Source organism: Rousettus aegyptiacus, unplaced genomic scaffold (genome assembly GCF_014176215.1).
Source record: "Rousettus aegyptiacus isolate mRouAeg1 unplaced genomic scaffold, mRouAeg1.p scaffold_m13_p_6, whole genome shotgun sequence".
Taxonomy (NCBI): Eukaryota; Metazoa; Chordata; class Mammalia; order Chiroptera; family Pteropodidae; genus Rousettus; species Rousettus aegyptiacus.
Window position 1 is genome coordinate 89,429,223 of NW_023416309.1, and position 26,622 is coordinate 89,455,844.

At 48.9% G+C, this 26,622-nt stretch overlaps 1 protein-coding gene across 3 annotated transcripts in view; it reads left to right on the plus strand.

Moving 5' to 3' along the window:
- Window positions 1-26,622, plus strand: part of CUEDC1 (CUE domain containing 1) — a 73,330-nt gene that overhangs the window by 20,279 nt on the left and 26,429 nt on the right. The window contains exon 1 of one of the 3 annotated variants that reach the window (XM_036222306.1): window positions 19,528-23,484. The exons of the other annotated variants lie outside the window; for them this stretch is intronic. The gene's annotated coding sequence lies outside the window, so the exon portion shown is untranslated. Of the gene's footprint in view, window positions 1-19,527; window positions 23,485-26,622 lie in introns of those variants that run through there. 3 annotated transcript variants of the gene reach the window in all.

Below are 26,622 nucleotides of genomic sequence, written 5' to 3' on the forward strand. Positions count from 1 at the left end.
CCCCAGTTACAGCCTCACGCTCTGGCTCAGCTGTTGTATGAGAATGGTGAGGAGTTAAAGGATTCCAAACATTGGCCCCCACTGGGCCCTTAATTACATTAAAGCACAAAGCGGCAGTGCTGGACGTCTGCTCCATTGCGGTGCCCGGCCAGTCCTAGGGAACAATTGCCGTTCTGTTCTCACGGCCTGTTTTCCCCCAGCTGTGCCTCCCTTTCATCTCGGCCTCTTTCCCAGGGATGGGGGCTCATTTCCCAGGAGGGTGGAATCTCGGTTCTAACCTTCTTGCTTCCTCCTTGGTTTTGTTGGTTTTGTTTACTCCTTTCTCTCTTTCGCCTTTCCCCCATGAGCCAGTGCTTGCCCTCTGGTTTTGGAGGCCCCGTGCAGACTGCAGCCTCCGAGCCCCATTTCATATGTTCCCAAGAAAGCCCCATCCAATCCTGTTTTAGAGTGGGTGGGTGATGGTTTGGAGAAAAAAAATTAATGTGCTCGTTTGATTTTGCTTCTAATTTGCATGTTGTCATGAAAGAGAAACAAAATGTCTCACTTTATAATGACACCCCACTAATCATAATGACACCTTCCATTTGTTTAGAATTTGATAGTTTTTAGAAGGACCATCCCATATATTCCTCATGGATCTGCAAACTTTTTTTATGCAGTAGCTAGGATAGATACCACTTGCACCTTATTTTGGGGAGCGAGACACTTGCCCCAGCCCCCCAGCTAGCAAGCCATGCAACAGTGACAAGACCTGGTCTGACTATCAGGCCCTTCCTGCCTCCTTGGCTTCATGAGTGTGGGCACTTTCCATTTCTCCCCAGTGTCTCAGCAGGACAATATCCAGGAGGGGCCTTGTCAGTGATAATGAACTTGAGCTCCTTGCCCTGACTCGTGAGTGAGTGACCCCTTAAGAACTTGGATTTCTTATCTTTCTATTTGACTCTGTCTTCTCCTCAGCTTTAAGGGACAAAGAGATCCCGACCCCCCCCCCATTTTAGCGTTGAGCTGTTCCAGATGCTTATTAGGTCTTTAAAATTTCCAGAGAAGGAAATTCTCTAGACCTCTCCACATTCCAGTGTCTTCCAGCCTGGCCCTGGCACAGGCCTCCTGACCCTATACTGTAGACTTCTTGGTAAGCAGGACCTTTGGAAGCTGCTTTGTGGACCTGGGCTTCCCCATCCAGCTGGGGGAGGTGGCAGGCCTGTAGCCCCAGCCGGTTTCCTGGGTTTCCTGCTCGCTGCCTCTGGGCCAGCCACAGGCAGCGAAGCACAGGTGGATGGGTGACTGCTGGACCCTTGGGAGGATCTTCGCTTGAGTACCAGGCCTTGTTCAGGCGGAGCAGCCCCTGTAATTAGTGTTTTTTAGACACAGCTGGTGTAGTTCCTTCTCTTTAAACCCCCTTCCTTTTTCACATTTGCACATGGCTTAGAGACCTGCCATTCTCCCACTCATTAGCATTCCCAAAAGGCACCTGAGCCCCATATGGTGAAGCTTGTCTTTTTTACATCTTTGTGCGGTGGGCGGGGGAGGGGGGATCGGGATCGCGCAGTGGGCAGGAATCATCTGCTTGGGGTCTCGGAGGGACTTTGGACCCTACAGTGGCAGATGTCTTCTGTCTCTCTGCCTGGGGCAGAGCACCTGACTGGATTGTGTTTCACTTTGGCGTTTTCCCGAAAATCCTTTTGAGCATTTTGAGGGCTAATGGGCTTTCTATTATGTCCCCTGGAGGATTTCAGCCCCTTGGGAAGGGCAGCACACTGACTTGCTTGTCCAGGTGTGACCACAGCAGCCCTGCAGGCCTCTGGATCGCAGCTGCGTTTGTTCCATTTCATTGCTGTGGGCTGCTTGGGGTCAGGGGAGGGCGGTGGGGGGAACTATACGCCAGCATAGTCTTCATTCCGACTTCTCAGACACACTGATTTTAGTCAGAATGTGTTCCTCTTGCCCCTGTGTAGTTTACGTGTTCATTAAATTAAAAAAAAAAAAAAAAATGCTTAATTTCCAAAACAAACTGATCATTCTGACCATTTAAACACTGCCACTGATAACATTCGGTTGTATTTCCCTCTGATCTTTTATGTGCATCAATTGAAAAAAAAATAGGTGATTACATACTTTTGTATATAGTTTTTTAATGTAATGCTACATAATGAGCATTTTTAATGACACGGTGTGGTCTTCAAACATTATTTTAAATGGCTATGTAATATTTCTTCCAGTACAATATTGGCCATATAATTGCTTACTTGAGCATTCCCCTATTGCTGACCACCCCTTTCCCAACTTGTCCTTATTTTAAGCCTTGGAACTTTAGGAAGCATGACATTCAGGAGCCATTTGTTTGGGTTCTGTTGGTATAATGTTAATCCAGAGTGGGACCTCTGCCAATCTTGGCAAGAAGTGGCCTGGCTGTGATATAGGTCTGGGGCCTTACTGGGACAGAGGCTCTTAGCACGTTTTCTTCAGCCCTCAGCTCCATAGTCCTTAAAATGTGCCTCTCATTCTAATGGCCTTTGGTGGCTTCAAGAAGCTTCTTGCGGCTTATGGAGGGGTGAGGCGATGGGATACTCGTTCAGGCTGGCTCTCAGGGCTCATTGGTGCATTGCTTGAATCTCATTTCCAGCCGTGGGCCTGGCATAGTGGGCCAGGTGTCAGGAACATGCGACTGTGACCCAGCTCTGTCTCCTTCCTTGAGCTGTTGGGTTTTCGGACTTGCTATCTCACAGCCAGGGCCTTCCCCCAAAGTCTCCTGGGTATTTACCCTGTAGTTACAGGTGCTGTTCCCCCTTTCTTAGAGGGACGGGGGACTGCAGTGGCCTGGGCTGCTGGAAACTGCCTGAGGCTGGTGCCTTGCTTAGTCACCCTAAACATCAGGGTAAACACCAATTTTTTTCTACCCAGGTCTTTTAATTACACTTCTGATGATGATAATGATTAATAATCAGTATAATGATAATAGTTATTTCCCTTTGTTCTTGGAGACCCAAAGCCATTTTCAGTTCTGTGGATTTATACCTTTTTCCCTGCCCTAGTGGAAGGGTAAATTGAGGCACTGAGCAATTTAAGAGTAGTGAGCAGCACCAAAAGGAAGTGAGAAGGATTGGCCAGGTTTGGGTTCCAGTCCTGGCTCCGTCCTCTGTAAGTTCCATTATCACTTATCTACAGAACCTCAGTTTCCTAGTCTACATAATGAAAACAGTGATGCCTGACTTGCAAAGTTGATGTGAGGCTCAAATGTGAATATTTCTGTAAAATTCCCTGACACACACACATAGTAGTCATGTTGTTATGTTGATGTTGTTCAGGGTCACAAAGTGCATCAACCTCAAAGCCAGAAGGGACTTGCCAGCCCAGCCTCCTCCCTGCTCATGTTTCCCTGGAGTCCCTTCAACTGTGCTGACCTAGCCAGCTCCAGGCAGGAAGCTTTCCTGCTTGGCTGATCAGAGGAGTCTGGCTGACCAGAGTTGCCATTGTTTTCAGCTCCTTCTGGCTGAGACATCCTGCCAAATCAGGCCATGTTCTCTTACACCCCACTCATGCAAGTGAAAGTAAGTAGGGCCCTTTCTTTCTGACTTTTCCCTTGGATGGTATTGAGAAGGCAGCTCCATGTGAATGCAGGGTGTGGTGTCATGTTTAATTTGCTAGTGCGTCTTTGTGGCCATACTTGTCTGCAGGCTCTTATTAGAACTCAAAAAGCTAACAGGAAGCCAAAGTGAGAGTCATCTGAGGACAGGCTTTAATTCTAGGTCCTTGTACCCCAGTCTAAGGTCATATAGTTGACTGTCTGCTTCCAGGAGGCAATGGACTCTAGCCTGGCTAGACAGAGCTGGCCTTCGAGACTGTGCAGAAAAGCAGCTTATAAACTTCCCAGTCATCTGCCCAAGACCTCGAGTTTTGGGTGTTGTTCTTCCTGAGTCCATGGACCAGCAGCATTGGCATCCCCTGGGAACTAGTTGGAAATGCAGAATCTCAGGCCTCGCACCAAACCTACTGAGTCAGAACTTGGATTTTAGCAGGATCCTTAGGAGACTCACACACATGTAAAAAGTTGAGAAGCACTGATTTAAGTTACAGTTCTCAGCCATAGGTACATAATAGAATCGCCTAGAGAGCTATTAAAAATGTACTGATTCCCTAGGTCCCACCCCAGATCACTGAATCAGAATCACTGAGGATAAGATCTGGGCATTGGTATTAAAAAAAGAAAAAACTTTCCTAGGTGATTCTAATGTGAAGCTGGAATGGGGAACTGATTTAGACTCCTGTCTTTGGGACAGATGGTCTCCAATGACGATGGTGATGGTGGTAATAGTTGCTGTTTGAGATCTTACTCTGTATGAAGGGCTTTGTTCTTATCTAGGATCTTCTTTCCAAACCTGAAAAGTGGTAGTCTTCTTACTGTCTTACATATGAGGAAACTGAAACTCAGAGAGGTGAAGTGAGGTGTCTAAGGCCACGTAAGCAGTGGGGCTGGCACTGTCTGCCGTGAGGCATCTTTTGCCATTACTTCTCTGTAACTGAAGCTCATAATGGTTTAGAAGGGCCTGGTTCTGCTTGGAAAGTCTGGCAGGGGATTCTTTTCTGGCCAAGTTTCAAAGATACTTTGAGATTGTGTGGTTTTAGGATCGTTCAGTTTGACGAAAATCACAGCAGCTTTTAGTCCTCAGATTCCTATGTCCTAGAATGGAAGGGCAGAGGGATGAGATCAATGACAGACAAGTCACAAATGAATGATAGTGAAATCTTACATGAAAGCTGGATTCTCAAAGATCATTGAGGCTTGACCCAACTCTATTTATTTTAAACTAGCCAAATGGGTTTCAGCAAGTCATGTTACCTCTCTGTACCCACGCTCCACACCCCTCAGGTGAGAAAGGGGTGAGTCTCACTGCTCTTTCTGGTTCTGTGAATCTGAGTTGTGAGACAAAAGCCGGGAAATTAAGGCCTCAAGTCTTTTGCGCTAAGAGCAGCTGGGAGACAGCACTGGGCATCGGGTGCCATGGAAAGCAAAGGAGAGTACAGCCCCTGTGCCCAAATGCAAGGTACACAGAACCCTGAAACAGAACCTCCTGGGAGTTGGGAGCCTGTAGAGAAAGCTGGCAGCAAACACAGAGAAAATGAGCTGGAGAAATAGCCCTTTCTTTTCCTGTTTTGAACCACTTCCAAACCTAACTTTTAAGTTCGAATAAGGATTTGAAAGTCAGCCTGAGGCTCCCAGAATCTAAATCCAGGTTACTCTGTATATCTTCCTTATAAAGTCATGGAATAGTTGTGTTTAGGGAATGGAATGAGTGAGGGTGAATGTTTCATTGCTTTTTTCATTGCTTTTCTTTTCAAGGAAACACTTGGCCCTTGCGTTGCATAGCACCTTGCAGTTCATAGGGGCCTTTTATGCATTTTAAAGCACGGTTGGTCCCCGCACCAGCGCTATGGGGCTGGAAGGGTGTGTGAGGTGGCCCCCATTTTACAGTGAAGGAAACACAGCCCTACAGATGTTAAGTGAGAGCCTTGAGGTCCCAGAGTAAATAGGGGCAGAGCCTGGACTTGAGCCTGGCTCTTCTGACTCCAGGCACAGCACTCCTTTTGATCTATCAATCCTTTCCTGTGGACTCCTTCCCTTGGCCTTGCAGGGCCTGGAGTTGGGAATGGTCAGTAGCCTCAGACAGATGTAGTTCATAAAGTACAAGCAATTTCCAATGATCTGTACTTGTGTTTTGAAACATGGTTTCCTTTTTGATTACATTATACACAACCACATTATTTTTATTAAATATTTCAGATCATACAAACAACCCCTTTTACTACCCCTTCTTCGTATCCCATCCCATTCCTCAGAGGTAACCAATGATGAGTTTGAGGTGAATCTTCCTAGCCCTTTTAACCAAATGCATTTCATATTTGTTACTGATGGATTATTATAATCCCTAACCATCTTTCTTGCTTTAATTACCAGCTCTGTGTGTGTGTGTGTGTGTGTGTGTGTGTGTGTGTGTGTGTGTGTGTGTGTAATCAAAGATTCTAATATTACCTTCAGCAAGATAAAACTAGGATGGTGAATCAGCTGGACGGGTGGTTTAGAACAGTGATTCTCCAACTTGGGATGTGCATAAGAATCACAGAGTTTGCTAAAATGCAGATTCTGATTCAGTAGGTTTGGAGTAGGTCCTAGGACCCTGTATTTCTAATAAAGCCCCAGTTGGTACAGATACTGCCAGTGGTAGGCCACTTTTGGAGTAGGGAGGGTTTAGAGCACAGACTGGAATCAACAAGGACCCCATGAGCCTTTTATTGCTAGCCGGTTGAGCTGGGCAAATGTGTAAGCCTTCCACACTTGTAAATCGGGAATAACACCAACACCATTATGCATAGAATTGTGAAAACAAAATGAGCTGGGGCCCGTGAAGAAGCATTTAGTCCAGCACCTGGCACAGTGTGTGTGCTCAATAAATGTTAGTTATTAGTATCATCTAGAGACAAATACCATAAAGTTGTTTGAGCCCAACAGAAAATGCTTGCTGATTAGCTGCTTTTTGGGGCTGTTAATGCTGATTCACTTCTCCATTATCCATTTAATGTCACCAGCATTGTTGTAATCATCATCATCAAGATTTTTAATATGACTTATATGGTATTATTCCCATTTACTCTTGGGAAACTGAGGCTCAGGGAGTTTGGGTGACTTAACGAAATCCACACAGCTAAGAAGGAGCAGAAGCAAACTTACACCCAGGTTTCACGTCCAGTGCTTGTCATATACACTGTAGCTGCCTTCACTTGAGAATTCACTACATGCATAGCCCAGTGGGTCTGTCGGTGGCATGGAAGCTGCAGCCTCTGCGTGTAGCTCCAGGGAAGTGAAGCCACAAGCTTCAGACTTTTTTTTGCTCCCACACCTGTCAAAATAATTTTACAAAATCATATCCCCTTATGCGTTTTAAAATTCACATGTAAAATTTATTTATCATAACTTTAAGTAGAGTATATTTCCCACCTCATTGTATGTCATATACTTAAAATAGTTTGTTACAGCCTTACAATGGCAAACTGAGACCATGCAGTTATGGAAAATGTCTGCCATAATTCCTAATTGGGAAAGCTGGACCTTGTTTCAGCCATCAGCCACATCATACTGTGTGTCAGAAAAAGTCTGGACTCCATTTTTGATTTGAATAAATGTGTTTAATAGGTGTTCCTCTGTCAGCTTCCTCCCTTCCTCATTCTAATCCTGAAGTAAGCAGATGGCTAGATAAGATAAATAAGGCCCCTTCTCATTTAGAAGGGCCACTGTGAAAGGACTGCTGGTAGACCAGACAATTCTCAGCACAATTTAAGGGAGGACTCCACATGGAAGAGGTTTTGGAAATCAACTCCCTGAAAGCCAGTCGTGTGTGAACACCCCCAGGAAGTCCCTGGGCTTCCCAAATGTACCCTGATGAGAAGACCATTGAACCAGGAGGTTTTGCGCTGTGAACATTACACGTCTTGCTCCAGAGCTTGTGGATCTCTGGGAATCTTTTGCTAGAGCTAGGACTGAGCCTGTTCCTCCTACGGGCTCCCTGGTGACACCTTGGACCCAAGCCCTCTGTTCCTTCCCAGCTCTTCTCTCAGTGAGATGGTAAGGGCTCGCACTATGCTGATGCTTCCTTGTTACAGGAGAGTGACTTCATGGTCACAGAGCAGTCCATGTACCCCACCAAGAAAGCTGGTTGGCCTTCCCAAGGGAGGTATTGCAGGGGCAAAAAAGCCTTGGGTGGGTCAGGAGAGTGGATCTTCAGAGTCTGTCCCTGGCCTCAGTGCAAGTTGCTTGTACTCTGTCATTCTCAGCATCTCTTTCTGTTAAACGGACTGATGTGGCAGCATTTAGCCTAGTGTTCATGCTTTGAAGTTGGACAGAAATGTGTTTGAGTCCCGGCTTTGCCACTTACTAGCTGTGTGACCTTGGGCAGGTGAATTGCCTCTCTGTGCTTATCTCCCCATTGGTAAATGGCAGTAAGAATAGCATCTCCCTCATGGGGTGGTTGAGAGGATAAATGAGACGATGGCTATTTAGTGTCTGGCCGACGCAGCATGCTCAGTATATATTATTATTCTTGTTATGCTTGGTTTTTGTTCTTGTAGGAATCGTAGTCAGGAAAAGACTGGAGTGAAGGCTTGGTTGAGACTCTCTGAGGGCAGGGCTGTGCTGGTACGTGGTGTTGTTTCCAGGATGACAGCATGTGCAAAGAGGTGCTTAACACATGTCACCTGATGGATGGGGAGAGCAAGCCAGGAAGCTCCTATTACAGCTCTTGAGCCCCTGCCTTCTGCAGAGCCTACTGTTGGCATTTTCTTCAGGCTGGCCTTCACCAGGGAGCATTTCAAGCCTCTGACCTTCCTGATGCCCTGGGGGGGATGAGGGCTGCCCCCTTCTGCTCCTCACATTTCCTCTTAGCTTAATGGCTTTGAGAGTACAGTGCTTTGTGCGTGTGTTTTTTTTTTTTTTGGGGGGGGGGGCGCGGCGCTATGCTAGAGACCTGTTGGAAACCTGGGGCTGCCCAGACTCCTCCGCTGTAATCCAGGTTCTCGTGTCCTTTGTGGTGACCAGGACACAGGCATTCAGTTCACTCCCCTTTCTGTTTTAAAGTTGCCCTGTCTCGGTTTCTTGTGAGCCACTCCCAACAGATACCTTATAAACAGATGCCTTGTCCCCACCTCTCCGTCCTTTCCCTTTAGGAATTTTGTAATCTTTTCTTAAAAACTTTGAACTGGAAGTTATTCCCTTGTCCTTCTCCTCGGCCTTGGAGAGGCAAATAATGAAACAAAATGAGCCTCCGGTCCAACCCTGGGGTTTGGCAGTTTCAAGGAATCTCTTTGTCAAGCAAAGAATCCTTTTGTAAAGTGAATAATTGCTCACTTTGGATTTCTCTTCAGGAATTTTTTTTTTTGGTTCAGGATCTTTCTCAAGAGCGGGGGGCCTCTCTCTACCAACTGAAAGGGTTCCTGGTATGACTTCTAGATCTTCAGATTACCTTAATCTTCCCCTTGCCTTCCTGTCAGGGCCCTGGCCCGCCAACATCGATCACATTAGCCCCGGAAGGAAGGTGGTGACTGGTTTGTGTTTCTCCCCCTGTTTTGTTCCTTTGCTTCGCCAATCACGTCTCCATGGAAACAGGTGCAGCCTTTGTGTTGCCTTTGCTTTGGGCAAATCAATGCTGAGTGAGGGTTTTTCTTTGCTCTTTACCCCCTCCCATCTTTGGGATCCAAGGGGGAGGTGGGAGCAGTGACAGGAGGCCTTGTGGTGGCCTGGAGCTCCCTGGGCACGGAAGCTATGGTCAGTTCCTGCCAGGGACCCCGTGCAACCTGGCCTGGCCTGTTCTGCGTGGTCACACCTGGTGCATAATGACACTCTTGGAAGGATAGCAGTGAGCAGTTGTTTATAGACACTCTCGGCGCTCCCCTCCCCGCAAACCTCAATTCTCAGTCAGCTGCCGGCCACCTGCGATGGGAGGCTGGGTGAGAGAGCTGGCACCAGCTCTGATTCTTCGGCGGGACCTCGAGGGTGAGACCTTTTAATCTTCCGGCCCTTGGTTTCTCCTGCGGGGGTGAGAGGTTTTGAACCTCTTTGGTAATATGATATCTTTTACCTTAAGGAAATCCCATATCGGAGTAAACTCTGCAAAGGTATTGTCACATGATTGTTCTATGGTGAATAGTAAATCCTGTGTTTGATTCAAACCTGTGAGTTGCGTGGTTTGAAATGAAACATTTAGAAACAAGAACCTCCCTTCAGACTGAGCCTCTTGCTCAGTCTAAAGGGAGGTTCCAGCTCCCCAGGCTCCAGCTCCACAGGCGTCACCTCCTCTGCCCAGGGTGTTCTGCATTGGGGCTGATCATAGCCAAAGCACAAATGTTGGCCTGAGCAGCCTGGGGCAGCTCGGATCTGCCTGGTGTCCTCACAGGCATCCCAGCGTTTCAGCAGTGAGGGGGTGCGGGTGCCCACATGGGATGGGGATTTCCGAGGCCAGGCAGCAGTTCTCTGCCTGAGCTGTTTGTCCGCCACATGTCTCATAGTCATCTTTGTCACTGCTGGTTTCACAAACTATGTTACCCAATGGTAGACTTTTAGCAATGCCACGCTGGTGCTGACTTCAACGCAGTCACAGGACCCTCATTGCTTAAATCAACAAAATACTTCGTTTTAATATCTGAACTTTCTAGACCCACCTGCCTGTTAAATTTAGCTAAAGATATGTTTAGCCTCAGATTTTGCATTGCTTAAAAACCTCCCTTGAGCCTGGCGTGGAGCCAAACTGGCTGAGGGTACCTCTAGCATGTTAGGCAAGGTTCTCGTGGTGGTAAAGGTCAAGCTGTCCAGACTCCTACCTGCAGAACAGGCACTTGATGGAGCTGCCACCTTCTAGGATCTATCCCAGAAGTGAAGTCTGTAACATCTCTTTACAGTCAAGAAGTTTCTTCTAGAATCTAGCCTAAATCCCATTTTATTTTGTCTGTCTAGAAGGAAGATGGAGAACAAAAAGCAATTATCTTCAGTACTTTATTCAGAAACCCTTAAATCTCTCCTCAGCCTTGGCCAAACACTCCCAATCTTTGAGGGTTGCTTCCTCACTTTCTCTCCTTCCAGCAGAACAGTAACCGAGTTTCTTTTTGGTAAGACCAGGAGAATGTAGTAGCTGCCTCATTTGGGTAGGTGTAAAAATTAAATAAAGACTGTGGGGACAGCACCTCGCCAAGTGCCTGGCATATGGTTCACTTTCATTCATTTTCATCTATTCAGTTGGCTCTGAATGCATTTTATTTCCTGCCTGCTTTTATGCCACTCAGGGTTCCTGCTTTTCTTCACAGCCTCCTAGCAAAGCCCCTGAGCTAGTGGAACATCCTCCTCACTAGGCTGTTTGTGAGCCCAGAACAGGGGCACGTGGGACCGGTGCAGGCCACACACCTCCGCTACTCCAGAACCAGCGGACTGGGAGCCTCGGGCATGGAAGAGAGAAGCCTTCTCATGCCCAGGCCCTAGATGGCGTTATCCCTGTCCCTGTTTCTAGATCGACCTCAAGAGCTCCCAGTTGGTAATGCTGACTCCCCCGCTCCCCCAGATGGATGCAGCAGTGTCCCTGGTACCTCACTGAGAGGGGCCTGTGGCAGAGGCAAATCGGTCCTGCTCCCGTGGACCGTAGTCTGGATCTGTGCTTTGTCCAAAGGATGAAGTATGGACTCATTGTGACCCAAAGTCACAAAGAGCAGGGACTTCAGAGGTAGCTATTTCCCCCCCCCCCCAAATTAAAAAAAAAAAAAGTCTTCCTTAGTTTGAACCACAGATACCATAGCAGAGTGGTTGAGAGCAAGCCTGTGGGGTCAAGCTGCCTGGGCTCTCACCCAGCTATACCACTGTAGGCATGCTCTGTCTTCTCCGTGGCACATACGCCGTATTTAAAAAACATAGTTGCTATAATTCCCCTAGAGTTTTGAAAAATTCATATAGTGAAGCTGTTTGATTTAAAATGTCCTCTCCTCCCTTTCTCCTGATGAGCATAAATGTACATATTTGCTTGCCTGCTCTGTGCTGGGCACTGAGCTTGGTGTTGGGGACAAAGAGCTGAATGAGACAAAAACAAATAAACAAAAAAAAAAACCCCTGCCCTCCAAGTGGGCACTGTCTGTTGGGGCCACCAACTGGTACACTGGCACATTAGTCATTGTGATATCATGTGACTAGTGCTGCCATGCTGATTGTGCAGGAGGAGTAAGAATCTAACATGCATCTGGGAAGGAGTGCATCTGGCAAGACTTCTTGGAGGAGGAGGTCTGAAGTCTGAATCCTGAAATAAAGAGGCACAGTTGGTCAGAGAGAGGCTGCTGGGTCTAAGGCAGTTAGGATGAAGGACCAGAGAAATGTGCTGGGTGTGGCTGCCACCACAGTAAGGAGCAGTCCAGGATGAAGCAGTGAGGACATTCCTTCCCCAATCCCGCTGGTTTCTGGGCACCCTTGACACTTAACAGCCCCCTGCCGTCACTGCCCCCGCCTCCTCTCTTCTTAAATGATGATTTGCTACCCACCTCTGGGGTAGTGTCTTTTACGCAGGAGCGGCCCAGACTACTGGAACCTCTTTGACTTGCTTGGAGTTTGGGGAATGGGGATTCGGTGATTCAGTAGGGGGCCTTGGACATTTGTCTTTCGGAAGCTGCGCAGAGATCCCGTTGCACCCCTGCAGCTGCGATCACTGCTCCAGCCAGGCCTGTATACGTTGCAGGCTCCCGCACCAGACGCCGATGCGTCTTCCCTGCCTGTCTCTTTGCAGTTTCTTTCTTTTACTTTGACAGAGTGGCATTATTGTTTTTTTGTTTTTTAATCTTTCCTTCTTTTCTTCCAAATGGGATCTCTATCATCTCTCTCTCTCTCTCTCTCTCTCTCTCTCTCTTTGGCTTTATTACTTTTAAAAAAGATATTAGATAATGAAATGGGGGCACAAAGAAGTTAAAGTTGCCCAAGGTCCAGGAGAAGCCATGGTCTCCTCAGCCTGCTCAAAATGCCTTGCTGAGCAGAGGCCTGAGCGTCCAGAGCTCCAGATGTTTGAGGAAATGGGGCAGGGGTCTGCTCCTCAGAATTTAGATTTACCGCCTAGTCTTTAGGAGGTGGTGTCACAATTTCCTCTGGTGGGCCTAGGCCTGTAGCCACAACCATTGCTCCCAGCTGCTCTGTCCTCTTGCCTGGACATCTGTTCTCCTGACAATATCTGCCCATAAATTCTATCTCTGAGTCCAGGGTGGCTGGCTTCACTGGGGAACAGTGAAACCTGCAACTGGCGGCCAAGCCTTCACCATGGCTACGTGAGGGTGTGACCACAACTGTGTGCTTGCTGGCGGGCACCTACATCTTCATCTCAGCCAGGGGCGTGTGTGTGTGTGTGTGTGTGTGTGTGTGTGTGTGTGTGTCTCTCTCTCTCTCTCTCTCTCTCTCTCTCCGCCCCCCTCGGGCTAGAGGGGCGGGGTGGCGTTTCTCTGCAGTTGAAAGCGACCCTTACAGAGCCCCGTCTACAGGCTTCTGTTGTAATTCATGCTATAGTAATCCTTGGCCTCTCTGAAGAAAAGAGATTTTTATCATGTGTGCCCTGACATACAGTTGGTGCTTACTAAGTGTTTTTTGAGAGTGAATGAATGAGTGCATAATTACAAGTCCATGTATGGGTGTCCCTGGGGTGCTGTGAATGAAACGTTTGGTTCACCTTGGACATGCAAAATACCGCCTGGGTAATATAGGGTCACTGAAGTGTACTTTTAGTCTCTGCCTTTAAGAGCTGATATGATGGAGGAAGACAGCACTCTTCCCTCTTTCAGACCACCAGACCACGTTAAGTGTGAGGTGGTTTGGAAAAGTGGAGAGAGAGCAGCATTGGCCGAAGTTTCCAGTTACTGACTGCTTTGTGGAAAGGAGGAACTCCAGCTAGGTCTTGAAAGCTGAACAGAGCTTGAAAGGAGGACAGAGGAGAGGTGAAAATCAGTATTTTAAAGTGTGGTCCCTGAACTAGTGGCATCAGCACCACCTGAGAACTTGTTAGATACACGAATTTAGGGGCTCAACCTCTGACCTAGGGAAGGAGGATCTTTGGGGGTGGAGCCCAGCAATGTGTGTTTAGCAAGCCCTGCAGGTAACCTGATACTCTGGGATCCTGGCGATCACTGATGCAGAAAAAAAGAAAAGGGGTCTTTCATCTCTACTGGAGAAGCTGGAGAGCTGGGAAGTGACCTGGCTTGTCTTAGGTGAGAAAGACAAATGAGGAGGCATCAAAGGGAGCGGACCTGGGATACTGAGGGTCTCAGCTGGATCCGCGGAGGCTGTGGGAACCGAGAGCAAAGCCAGGTAATCCTGTGAAGGGAGAGTGGAAAAGCCTGGTGACACATTTGATCTCGTGCCACATTTTAAGAGCACTCTTTTCTTTCAAATGTTTTAAAATGACTTGTCCCCTATTGCATTGTCACATGCTAATTGTGGAAAACTATAAGAAAGAAAAAGATGTGGGGGCGGGGCACACAGAATTCCGCCATCCAATACAATTATTGATATATTGGCCCATTTCCTTCTGGTCCTTTTTTTCTATATATATATATTTTTCTTTCTGTAGTTGAAAGCACATGTATCAGTTTGCATCCTGCATTCTTTGGTTAACAAAATATCACAAGCATTTCCTGACGTGCTTTCAGGCTGTCTCTTTTATTGTCACAGGAATCCCATCACTTGGGCAGGGCAATGCTGGCCAGGAAGAAGTAACAGGATCAGAGAGAAAAAGAAACTTCCTGCATGAACTCCAGATAGTAGACAGTAGGGAAGTCTGTAGTCAAATGGCCTGGGTTCTTCAACTCGAAAATTATAAGGAAGGAAAAAGAAAGGGATGAAGGGGGAACCTATAGGTTAAAACAGACTTAAGAGACAAACAGTGTGCAAGACTGTAGTTAGTGTCCATGGGGATACATTTGAGTGACAAAGAAATGCAAGGGAGTGGTTACTACAGGAGTTAGCTGGTGGCACCTGGAGAGAATGTGGGAGTGGCTGGCAAAGTTTTATTTCTTGACCTGAGTTGTTACAAAGGTGTTTGCCTTATTCGTTAAATTCATTCATTAAACTTACATCTGTTTTGTGTAGTTTTCCTTATCTGTTTTATTTTATTTTAAAAAGAAAAAATGGTCAAAAGGAAAAAGGAACTTGCTCAAGGGTCCGTATGGCAGAGCCAGGACCAGATCCCAGGTCCCCACCTCAGGGGTTCATTTCCCATTGTTCCCACACTTTGTGGGTTGTCCACTCGCCCACCTCCTAGCCCCCAATCTTTGGCGAGCTGGAAAAACTGCAGATTTACCGCTCACTTTGGTTGACTTTCAGTGCTAAGCTGAGACAGCTTGGGAGGGAAATTGGTGATGCCCCTTTGACTCAAATGGAGAATTCTTTAAGAGATAGGTTAAGTTAGTAGTGAAGAGATTTCATACCTTCATGTGTGGTAGGTTTTGCAGGGGCGGGAGTTGCCTTGACCAATTTTTCTATCTCTGGTTAGCTCAAAAATACAAGCCCGAACACCCAGTCATCATTTGCATACTCAGAACCCCTTTCAGTTTATTTGCGTAGCCTGACCCATTTGGTTCCTTGAAATGATGTGTTTTTTTTTCTTTGATAAGCACTTACCCCCACTCCCCGCCCCCCACCCCCCCCCATCCCTGCCTCAGCTGTCCTTTTCCTCTGACTCCTTCCTATTGCTCTGGAGAAGCCCAAGGAGGCAGTGCCAAAGCCATCATGGGACACACCCTGGAAAGAGGACAGTGGATGAGCCCTGATGATGCTAAGCACCGCCTTCCCGCTGGCAAAGCAAACTGGAGGGCCTTTTCTGAATCTACTCTGAGAGGGGTCCTAAGAGGGCTGAAACCAGAACTTGGGCTCCTAGCTGGACTCCTGCTTTTCTCTGCCTGGGCTGTCAAGTTTCACTGGCAACAGGCCATAGCTTTGATCTCCCATGAGGCCCTAAACACCAGTGGGGAGAGGGCCTAGTGTGCACCCCAGCTCTGCCTGTTTAGGAAAAGGAATCATTCTTTGTACTTACCTGCCCATTCCAAAAGGATGTGGAAGGGCTTCTCTGTTGGGGATCAGTTGTCCACAGTCCTTGATCTCCCCCAGGTAATTGTAATGAAGCCCTCCAGTTTTCATACCGCTAAGGAAGAGGGCTCCCCTGTAGGCTCTGAAAGCACTGTCTGATGGAACTTCCTGTGATGCTGGAAATGTATATACTGTTCAACACGATGGCCACTGGCCTAGGTGGCCATTGAGCACTTGAAATGTGGTAGTTTAACTGAGAATCAGAATTTTAAATTGTATTTAATTTTAATTAATTGAAATTTAAGTTTATATTGCTGTGAGTGACTACTTGGACAGTAGTTCTAGGAGTGGGTCACTGAGACGGCTGGCTGTAAGTGACCAAGTTGAGATGTTTCAGAACTGCCTGTCCCCCCTTTTCCTGCGCATACATATACACTCTTACACAGCCTGGAAAGGCCTTGGATACTCTTCCAACAAAGTCCACTGTTCCCATGTTCTTATCTGGAGCGAGGCAGAGCTGCCACCGACCACAGAGCTGCCCCAGAGCACAGCCCCTGTGTCCTTGCACGATTGGAGATAAGCCGGGTGAGACCTCAGGGTCGCACGCACCTGAGAAGTTTGCATTCAGCAGTCGCAGGCGCCCTAGACCTGGTGTCCCACCCTGGCATGCCCACCCTTCTCTCTTTTCTTTGTGAAGAAAGTCTCTGGTATCTGTCAATGCCCGGGAACCGGGGGCAAGCATCCTTGTGTGACGAAGGCCCAGTCGCCAGGGAGGCTAGCCCACGCTGGCAGTTTTGATGTTATTTCTCATTCTGGATGGAAATGTTCGGCCTCGAGAGAGGAGGGGTTGGCCCTCTGCGAGAAGGCGGAGGTGGGGGACAGCTCTCAGTTTCTTTTTACATATGTACACATTTTGGGGCAAGGCGGGTGGTGGGACTGAAAGCACACTAAGGTATTCGCCGGATGAGTTGGTCCTCCTGTTCCCCCCACCTCCGCTTTCCCCCCGCCCAGCTGCTGGGAGCGCTCTGCCATGTTTGTTGAACGAATGATGAATGAATGAGAGATTTCCGCCTGCTGGAGTGTTCTCGAGGATGGACTTCTGCTTATCCTCCCCGCTCCTCTGCCCTGCTCTGCCTCTCCTCCTGCAGTATAGGCATGCTGTCTCCCCTTTCCCCTTCCCTTTTCATGAAGGCTCTTCGATGCATGCTTCGTTTTCCGGCACACTAACCTTTGCTAATAGCTGTTTCAGATCAGAGAGGGCTGAAAGTATCCCTGCACCGCCATCTCCCCCCAGCCCCATGGCATGTGTGACTCTGCAGGCCATGTGAACAGTCCTCAGCAACAGGGGTGTCATTGTCCCCTGGCCCGTCCTCGCAGATGGGGACAGAGCTCCTCTGTGTAGGCAGGATTTCCTGTGTGCTGGTTGCCCTGTCTCTGAACACTCCAAGCAGTGCCCCCTTCTGCCTGGTGACTCACGGTCTCTTCTACAACCCAGTGCCTAATCCCGCCAGATTTCTCTTTATTTTCATTGTGGTAAAATATACATAACAAAAAATGTTACCATTTTAACTATTTTTAAGTGGCAATTCAGTGGCATTAGGTATATTTACAGTGTCGTACAATCGTCACCACTATCCATTTGCAGAAATTGTTTATCATCCCACACAGAACCTCTGTGCCCAGTAAACAATAGCTCCTCATTCCCCCGTCCCCTCAGCCCCTGGTCACCTCTATTCTAATTTCTGTCTCTAGGAATTTGCCTATTCTGGGTACCTCATAAAAGTGGAGTCGTACTGTACTTGTCTTTTCGTGTCTGGCTTATATCACATAGCATGCTTTCAAGGTTCATCCATGTTGTAGCATATCTCAGAATTTCATTCCTTTTGTGGCTGAATAATATTCCATTGTTCCATATGTATATACTGTATTCATCTGTTTATTCATCTGTCGATGGATGCTTGGGTCGTTTCTACCTTCAGGCTATTGTGAATAATGTTACTGTGAACATGGGTGTGCAAATATCTGTTCAAATGCCTGCTTTCAGTTCTTTTGGGTATATACTTAGGAGTGGAATTGCTGGATGATATGGCAATTCTTTGTTTAACTTTTTGAGGAACCACCCAACTGTTTTCCACAGCAGCTATGCCATTTTACATTCCTCCAGCAATATACTTTTAAAAAAATTATTAATTTTAAGCTATAGAAATAATGCATTTGCTGTAAAAACTTCCAAGGACGTAGAGGTGCGGAAGTGAACAGCAAGGCCCTCATGTAACCCTACTTCTCAGGTAACTGCTACTTAGTATCTGGTGCATATCCACGCAGACATCTTCCTGTGCATAGCCAAATACACAAGTATATACTCGGACACTTCAACAGAAATCCTCCTGTACACGTGGCCCTGCAGCTTGGTTTTTCATGTCAGTCCACATTGGTGCCTGAAGGTCTCGGCTGCATGCTTTTCCGTTTTGTGGATGCACCTTGTGTTATTTATTTATTGCCAGGTATTGAGAGATAAGAGGGAGCTTCTCCTTTTTGCTGTCACAAAGGGGCCACCGTTTCCCCAGCTCTTGGCCCTTTTGGGGAATGCGAGCTGAGCCTGGCGTTGGGGAGACCACACAGCCCAGAACCATCTTCCCCACCAGTCTTAGCTTTTTCCGAGTTGCTCTCCGCTCTCAGGGCAGCTAAACTAAGCTGAGCTGTGAGCTTCTTTGTGGAGGAGGGCCACCCACCTGGCCTTAGCTGGCTGGCAGCCTCACCAGGCACACCCTCCACTTTGGGAGTTAGGGAGTCAGCTTCCTCAGAAGTAAGGAAGTAATTTAGAGCTGGTCAAAGGGGTGAGCAGGGGCTGGGGCATGGTGGGGGTAGGGCGGTGAGATAGCCATTAGCAGGCTGGGCTCTAGTCATGGGGCACGCAGGTAGGTTTTCTTTTTGGGGCTATGAGAAGTGTTTGTGGAGCCATCAAAGCAGGTGGTGGAAAGACCCAGTTTAGTCCTGTCAAAAGGCCACCTTTCAAGCCAAGGAGCAGCCTGTCTTTCACCAGCACCTTTCTGCAGAGCCCCAGGCAGCTGGTGAGAGTGTACAAAGAGGCCTGGAAAATCCATAAACTGCAAAATCAGCCCCTGCGTTTGGCCGCTTGACTCTGTTTATTACTTCCTGTCCCCGAAAGCCCTTTACAAACAGAGAGGCTTTGAGGGGGGTGAGTTGGACCTGGTGGGTGGCCTGCCCCTGCTAGACAGAGGTCCCTAAATAGGCCCCCACCCCTATGTTGTTTAGGGAGGGTGGGAGGGAGGGGTGGTCTGAGAGTGTGAGGGGACCCTCCCAAAGGAGGGAGATCCCACAGAGTGCTGTTTACTTTGTAATTAACAAAGGACAAGGATCCCATTTCTCCCAATTTCCTTGGGGGCCTGGAGGTTAAGCTCTAATGAGGTGCAGGAAGAGAGCAGAGTGAAACCTTAGCCCCTGACTGACCCCTGCCAGGTGTTGAGGGATGCAGACCCCAGTTCCCCAGGATCTAGGGACAGTCCTGGTTCCAAAGGCTTGTGAGGCTTGCTCAAAGCCTGTTTTATTCTTGTTATTTGTGTTACATTTTTTAAAATGGATTTTTCCTTGTCAGTTGACTTCGCTCCCTGAAAAGCTGCCCTGGACACACAGTGATTCGAGGCCTCAGGGGGGGTGCCTGTGGGGCCGTTCTTGCCTTGCATCTGGGAGACATGGGGGACATGTGACACCTGTGTGGTTGGAAGAGGTACAGCATTTTTGAGAATGGGGGTATAGGAAGGCTGCCTTCCCAGAGCTGGGGCTGCCCGTGCCAGCCAGATGTGGGGGGCGCTGTCCATCTCTGGGATCTGGGGCTCCAAACACGGCTGTGGTTCGGCGGCCTGAATGCCCACCCTCCCTCCCTCTGCCGCCTTTCTGCTTCCTTCCTTTGCTTGGTTTCCCTGACCTGGAAGATGACTGACCATAAAGTCCCGACATACTCTCTGTTGGAAGGCCTCTCCGATTTGAAAGGCAGTGGAGTTGTATTGGCCTGCAATCTCTCTCTGCATGGACCTGCCAGGTGTGAGGGCCATGAGTTTGCTGATGCTTTCCCTCAGGGGCCATCTAAGCCGACTTCCACATGGGACCTGTGTGTGTCTGAGCCTGTGTTTTTGGTTGTGCAATTCTGAGCCTGCCCCACCCTCCCAGCTCCTTCCTGAAAGTGAAATGCTTCAGTCCTTGCTCAAGAACAAAGGCCCCAAGCTCAGCCCTGCATGTTAATGATTTTCAAGTGTGGCCACTTCCTCTTGCCAGGCCTTGACTCACTCAGGCTGCTGCCCGCTGTGGTTGGGATGGAAGCACAGCTTGACGAGAACCCAGACTGGGACTGGCCCTGCTGGGGTGGGAGCGGGAGGCCGCAGAGGTCCCCTCTGGGCCTGGGACGGCTGTGGCACTGAGGAGGCATGTGGTGGGACTGGCCTGCCCAGCCCTGAGCTGGATGCATCCTCCTCTTTTTACCTCCTTGCCGCTGGGCCTGCTCCATACATCTGCTTTTCTCCTACCCCAGGATACCTGGAAGTGGGACCATTGCCAGGCCGACCCCGTGTTCCCAGCCCTCAGTTTCTCCCTTTGCCCCATGCAGAGTTGGAGTGGCTTATCACTGTAAGTGGGCTGTCTATCTGGTGACAGTTAGGAGTGTGGGCTTTGGGGTAGAATCCTACCCCACTTCCTGGCTGTGAGACCTCGGGCAAGTTATTTAATTCCTTTGCACTTCAATGTCCTTATCTGCAGAATAACACTTCCTACCTCACACTTCTGTTGTGAGGGTTCCACATAGGTAGAGTACCTAGTACAGTGCCAGGATGAGTCCCCTGGTGTGGGGTACATGCCCAGCCTAGAGTATGGCTGAATGGAAAGGGCTGTGGACACTCAGCATCGTAAACTGTTAAGTGCTGTGCACATAAAAAGCACAATCATTTGGGGCAGTCAACATGTTCAGAGTGCGAGGATGATCTATTTTGGGATTCTTAAATGGCTAGCTAGCATCAGCAGACCGTGGGTACAATTCAGATGTTTCCCACTGGCCATCCTTCCTCTTTGGTTATTTTGCACACATGCTTGCACGCAGGTTCACCGTACACAAAGGTAGCATGAATCTGAATTCACCCAGTGTCCATGGGCTATGGGTCTGGTAACCGCCATACTCCACACTCGGAGATTTATAAACTTTGAAGGATGAGTGAGTCATCTTTTGCCACTAGCAAGCAGTGCTTGAGCCCTGGCTGAATACATAGTGCTTTAATGGTGATATTAAGGAGACAAGGAACCGAGGAATGTCTAGCTGCTTTTGAAGGGGCCCAGCTACTTCCGGGTGCTCCCCTGCTATCACCTCAGACCCCTTCCGTCTGGATAACCTTGTAACCCATTTGTAGGCTGGGGCCACTCTGACTACATCATCTGTCTGACCCTCCCCTCGTGCCCTTCTGTAATGGGAGTAAGGGATAGGGTCCACGCAGCCCACGCCGGCTGCTTCCCTGTGAGACACAGAGCCGGATGAGTCCGGGCATGTGGGGTGACTTGGCAGTGCCTTTGTTTGATGACTGTTGACTAAGCTCAGGTGTGGGACCCAGTGTTTACAGAATCTGGTTGGCTCAGGCTGGAATGAAGAAAATAGATATTCAGAGGAACAGGGAGGTATCATGGATAATCCAAGAGGTATTTGTTTAGGGCCTAGAGCCAGAGATAAGGTATTTTTGCAGATTTTCCTAAGTTGAACAGACAGGAACTCTTTTTAATGTGTGCCTACAGTGTACGTTGGCTGCTACAGGGACTGAACGGTCCATGAAACTCGGCTCATACACCTATGGATCATCTAGAGACTCAGGGCAGACGCAGTGGATATGAGGGGTGAAAGAGGTCTTAGAGATCACGTAGTCCTCCCTGCCCATTTTTCAGATGGGAACTTAAAGTTCCAGGAGGTAAAACGACTTGCCCAGTGTCACTCCAGTGGTTCAGATGGAGCTAACACCAGAGTCCGGGGCTCCAAACTGCATCACCCTGTAAGGTAACGGTCCTCTTAATTTACTGGGCATCAAGCTGACCTGGGGAGCTTGTTGCCGTGCAGATTCTCAGGCCAGCCGTCCAGAAATTCTGATTTAATAGTGGAGTGGAGAATATGTGTTCTTAGCAGACACCTCAGAGGAGTCTGATGAAGTATCACCATGCTCTGAGGTACAACGCTAAAATGCAAAGAGCATTTGCTTGTTAGACTGATAGAGAAGTACACTTTCATTTCCAGAAGAGCAGCTTGGTTGCAGCGGAGGAAACAGGCAGAGGTGCCGGCAGCTTTGGAGATGAGAGCACATGGGTTAAACCCACGCTTTAAGATACTTGGAAGTAACCGATGTGTCAGGAGACTTGACAGAGGTACACTTGTCTCTGCCCTGTACGGCCGTGCAGTTTGGATGTGGCACAGTCTTGGACAGACTCTAGGTCACGTATAACTCAGTGTCCCCACCTGTAAAATGGCTCTGATAACCTAGTAATCTACAGTACTAGGTTATCATGAGGATTTACTGACATTTATTGAGCCAGGGCTCAATAATACTGCCTAGCCTCAGTAAATGGCAGGTTCTCTGATTACAGATAATTGCTGGATGAGAAGGGTGAAGGCAGGCTTCTGCTTAATGTCTTTATAGAATGGACTTCTGCTGAGGGTTTCTTTGGAGGAAGGGGTCTGATTCTATAGCTAAAGAAAGGATACAGATCCTTCCAGCACGGGGGGGACCTGGATGTAGTCACCTCCTACAGAAGCGTCATCATGGTTTATACCTAATACAGTGGTCTTTTTCTGGCCTTGATCCATCCCCCATCCCCACCCATGTTCCTGCATCCCTGGGAGGTTTCAGTGATGGGAAAGGTCAGGCCGAGTAGGGACTATTTCTCTCCGTTTTCTAGAGGTGGAAACTGAGGATCCCTAGGGGTAAAGAGGGCCGGTTATGGGACCCCCTAGGAGGTCTTGCCCCCTCCCCCGACTGTCATATTTGAGGGCCAGGACTGGTAGCCTCAGCAGCCTGAGGCCCTTCCCTACACTCCCTTCCAGGGGCCAGTCCTACAAGTAACCAGGAAGCTGGTACCTTGGCTAGAGTGTGCCGCTTCCAAATTCTGGCCAGTTTTGTTGCAAGTCAGGTCAGCCCGACCTCACTGTCATTGCACCAGACGCTGTAAAAACTATTCCGGGCAAAGATGGAAAAAAGATTGGGATTTGGAGCCACATCTGGCCCTGCCATCAGCGTAGTGAAGAGAGTGACGAGGGTGCTGTTAGTGCACATTAGTGTGTGTTTAGGAGAGTGTGGCTATAATTTTAAAAACATAGCTTCAGAGCTGGGTGGAAAGAGAAGTAGATTGAGTGCCTGGACTGGATGGGAGAGTTCAGGAAAAATCTGAAGAAGGTGTCTGTGTCCTGTGGCTGAGGGCCTGAGATGAGCACGTGGCACTCTGTGAGTGAACGGGTCTGATCGAGCTGGTGCTTGTGGCACACCGAGGCACACGAGCCGTTTTGGAGTGTGGTAGTGTGTATGCCTGCGCGGGGAACGGACGCTGGCCCAGGAGTCTTGAGAGCAGGGTTCAAATCCCAGCTCTGTAGCTATTGAATTCTGTGACCTTGGCAACATGCATCTGAAAGTGAGAACATGAGGTTTTTTCCTGCCTTCCTAACCATGGCGTCTCCAGAGGCCATGTGTGGGCGTGTGGGTATGTAGAGGCAAGGCCATGTAGATGAGTGAGGGCCTCAGGTGGGGAGGCGAGGCCTGGCAGCCGGCCTGTAGGCGCCTTGGTTGTGACTGTGGAAGGAGAGCTTTGCTGCTACACAGGCCAAGAAGGGACGGAGGCGGAAAGGAGGGAGCAGCCTGTGGCTGGGGGAGGTAGCTGGCCTGGTAAGTGGCTCTAAACAATCCCATCTGCTGTGTGGGCTGGGCCCTTCTCCATGGGGTGGAATTTCTGATGGTGTCCTGGCTGCCTGGTTAGGGGCGGGGAGTGGGCTGGGGAGGGGTGTCAATGGCCCTCCAGCCACAGCTGCTGCCTGCTCTTTTGAGCTCAGGGCCAACCACCCCCTCCCCAAGCCTCTGCTCCCAGCCCTTAGTTTGCATTCCTCAGCTGCCAGAGGTAGCACTTCTGAGAAGGCCACTGTGCTCCTGCTGCCCAGGGCCCTGAGAGGGAAGGTCCCTGTCACACCACTTCCTAGCCCTCAGCCCCCCAGCGGAGTGGGAGGCCTGGCAAACCAGGGCCCGTACAATATCCCAGTCGCTTCACTTCTCCTCCCCTAGGCTGGTTCTCTAGGGGCAGAGTATAGGAAGGAATGGGGCTGTTGGCCCAGCTCCCTGCTCCACTCAGGAGTCCTGGAGCCCCTAGCCTGAGGTCCTGGAGGCCCCTGAGGGCAGGCCTTTGTGCTATGCACACTCCCTCTTCAGGGCTGGGCTCAAGATCATAACCCCAGGCCTGACTCCTGGGCCTGGCCAGAGACTCAGCCCCTGAGTACTATGTGGCCTTAGGGCTTACTAACACCTGTCGTCCACTGAGAGGGTCCAGATGTGGAGCATGCTGCCCATCACAAATCCGCTTCAGGAGCCCATCCGAGGAGGTGTAGGTATCCCGTTCTACAGATGAGGAAACTCACCTAGAGAAGGTCCACTCACATCCCCCATCCCCCCAGTGGGGATCAGGATGTAAGCCGAGTTTGGCCCTGAGGTAAAGCCTCCGCCTTAACCGCTGTGCTCTGTGGCCTCTTACCTCAGACTCAGCTTGTGGTTTCCCCTCCACCAGGAGCTTCCTGGCCAGACCTGACCCTGCCCTTCCCCAGTGGGCCCTCCATGCTGTAGTCCGACCTCTGAAACAGCTGTGGCCTGGGCCATCACCTTACCCACTGGGCCTTGTCGTCCCCAGCAACTCCACCCGGAGGTGGGCAGGCCCTGACCATAAGGTTCAAGGAAGCACCAGGGGAGGGGCGGTGCCTGGTTCCCACTGAGGCAGGACTGAAGACGGCCTCTGAGTGGTGGAGGCGGGGAGGACCGAGTTGACTATTCTCAAGATTACAAAAGTTTTAAAGCCCTGGAGCCTCTGTGGTTCACTTTTTTCTTAAGATTTTTTTTTTCTATTATTCAGTTTTTTGTTTGTTTTTAATTAGACAGTATAAGGTGGAAGTTAAGGAGAGCACAGACTCTGGGACAGATGTTGGAATTCAGATTTTGGCTCTGTCACTGACCCTGTGACCCACTATAAGCTATATGAACTCCCTGAGCTTTAGTTTCCCTTTCTGTAAAGTGGGTATAATAATTGCTTCACTGTGAGGCTTTGATGAGATCATACATGCCAAGCGCTTGGAAAGTGCACGGCACACAGGAAGTGCTTGTGGATACTTGCTCTAATTATTTTTCAAAAGTAATTCACATCCTTCGTAGATAATATACATATGCAAAAGGAACATTAAACACCACTGGTAAGACTATCACTGATATTCTTTTCGAATTAATAAATGAACATGAAGCAAAATTTAAGATACACAAAGATTTACAGAGAAAAGTTTCCCTGATCTGTTTCGTATGACTTAATTCTCCCCTGTAGCAACCTGTTTTATTTGTTTCTTATGAATCTTTTCAGAGAGTGTTCTCTTTCTCCCTCTTCATGCATACAGACACGCACGTACCACAGTGCACGATAGTGCACAGGCACGCCTTGTTTTATTGCACTCCATTTTAGTGCACTTCACACATGTTGCATTTTTTACAAATTGGAAGCAAGGCTCTCCACCAGCAAAAAGATTACTGCTCTGTTGCGACACTTGCTTTATGACAGCGTCTGGAACCGAACCCGCGCTGTCTCCCAAAGTAGGCCTTCAGTGACTAACGTTTTGTGCCTCACCTTGTCTCTCTTAGCAATAAGCCTTGAGCATAGAGACATACAGAGATGCCTCATTTTTGTTTACCACCGCATAGTATTTTGTTATATATATTATATGAATTCCATAGAAGTGGAATTCGGATCAGTAGGTGGGTGCGAAGTGTATGTTAGTGTGGGGGGGAAAGGGGTCAGGAGTTGGGATTTCTGTTCCCCAGATCCTCCTCTGCTCACCCTGAGCACCCCTTCCTAATCTTGATTCCTTGGCCTGCATTCCTTGAATGTGCTCAGATACTAAATTAAATACTAAATGTGGCATTGTTGACTGACCACCTACCTGCCCAGGGGCCCAGAGACATTTCCCGTGGCTGTCTAGACTCCAGAGCTCAGCTCCAGACCGTGCAGGCCCCACCTGTGGAAGAGCCTTCACCCTAACTACCTGAAGGAGAGGTTCAAGGGAGGGACAGATGGCCCCTCTTTCCCAAGGGGCTGGACCTGGGCCAGCATGAGCTCATGCCTAGAGCCAGCCCAGCTCCACTGCCATGTACCTGAGCTGCCAGAGGCTACCCCAGTTCAGGCCATTGCACTCAGTTCCAGGTACAAACACATTCAGGTCAGCCCAGAAGCCTCCCCAGGGCTTTGGTCCCATGCGGGGCAGTGGGGAGAAGCAGTGCTCTGTCCACTGAGGTTTGATCTCCTCTCAGGCACCTGGGCTAAATGTCTTGGCTGAACTGGTGGTGTTTGTTGATGGAGAGAGGGATTGTTGTGGAAATAGTCCCAGCCAACTCAGGTAGAAGTGGAAAACAGTTGGTTGCCCAGGCAACTTGATAACCTTGGCAGGGTGGGAAAGAGGTTTTTGTAAGAAACTGCCAGGATTCTGAAGTTTTTCCTTTTGGATGAGGCTTTGCCTGAAGCCTCCTCCTTCTTCCTCTCTCACTCCCCCTGCATGGGCACGTACCCCCAGCCCTCCAGGGGCAACTCTGCCCTGCTAGGACTCAACTCAGTTCATAGTTACTGAGTTCTTGCTGTGTGCTCTCTGCTTAGCTCCAGGGAGTAACAGAGAGGTGGTTAAGCTCACGGACTGTAGAGTGTCAAATCTGGAATCAGACTTCCTGAGCTCAAGTGTCAGCTCGGCCACTTAGCTGTGGGGCCTTGAACAAGTTACTTGACTCTTTTGTGCC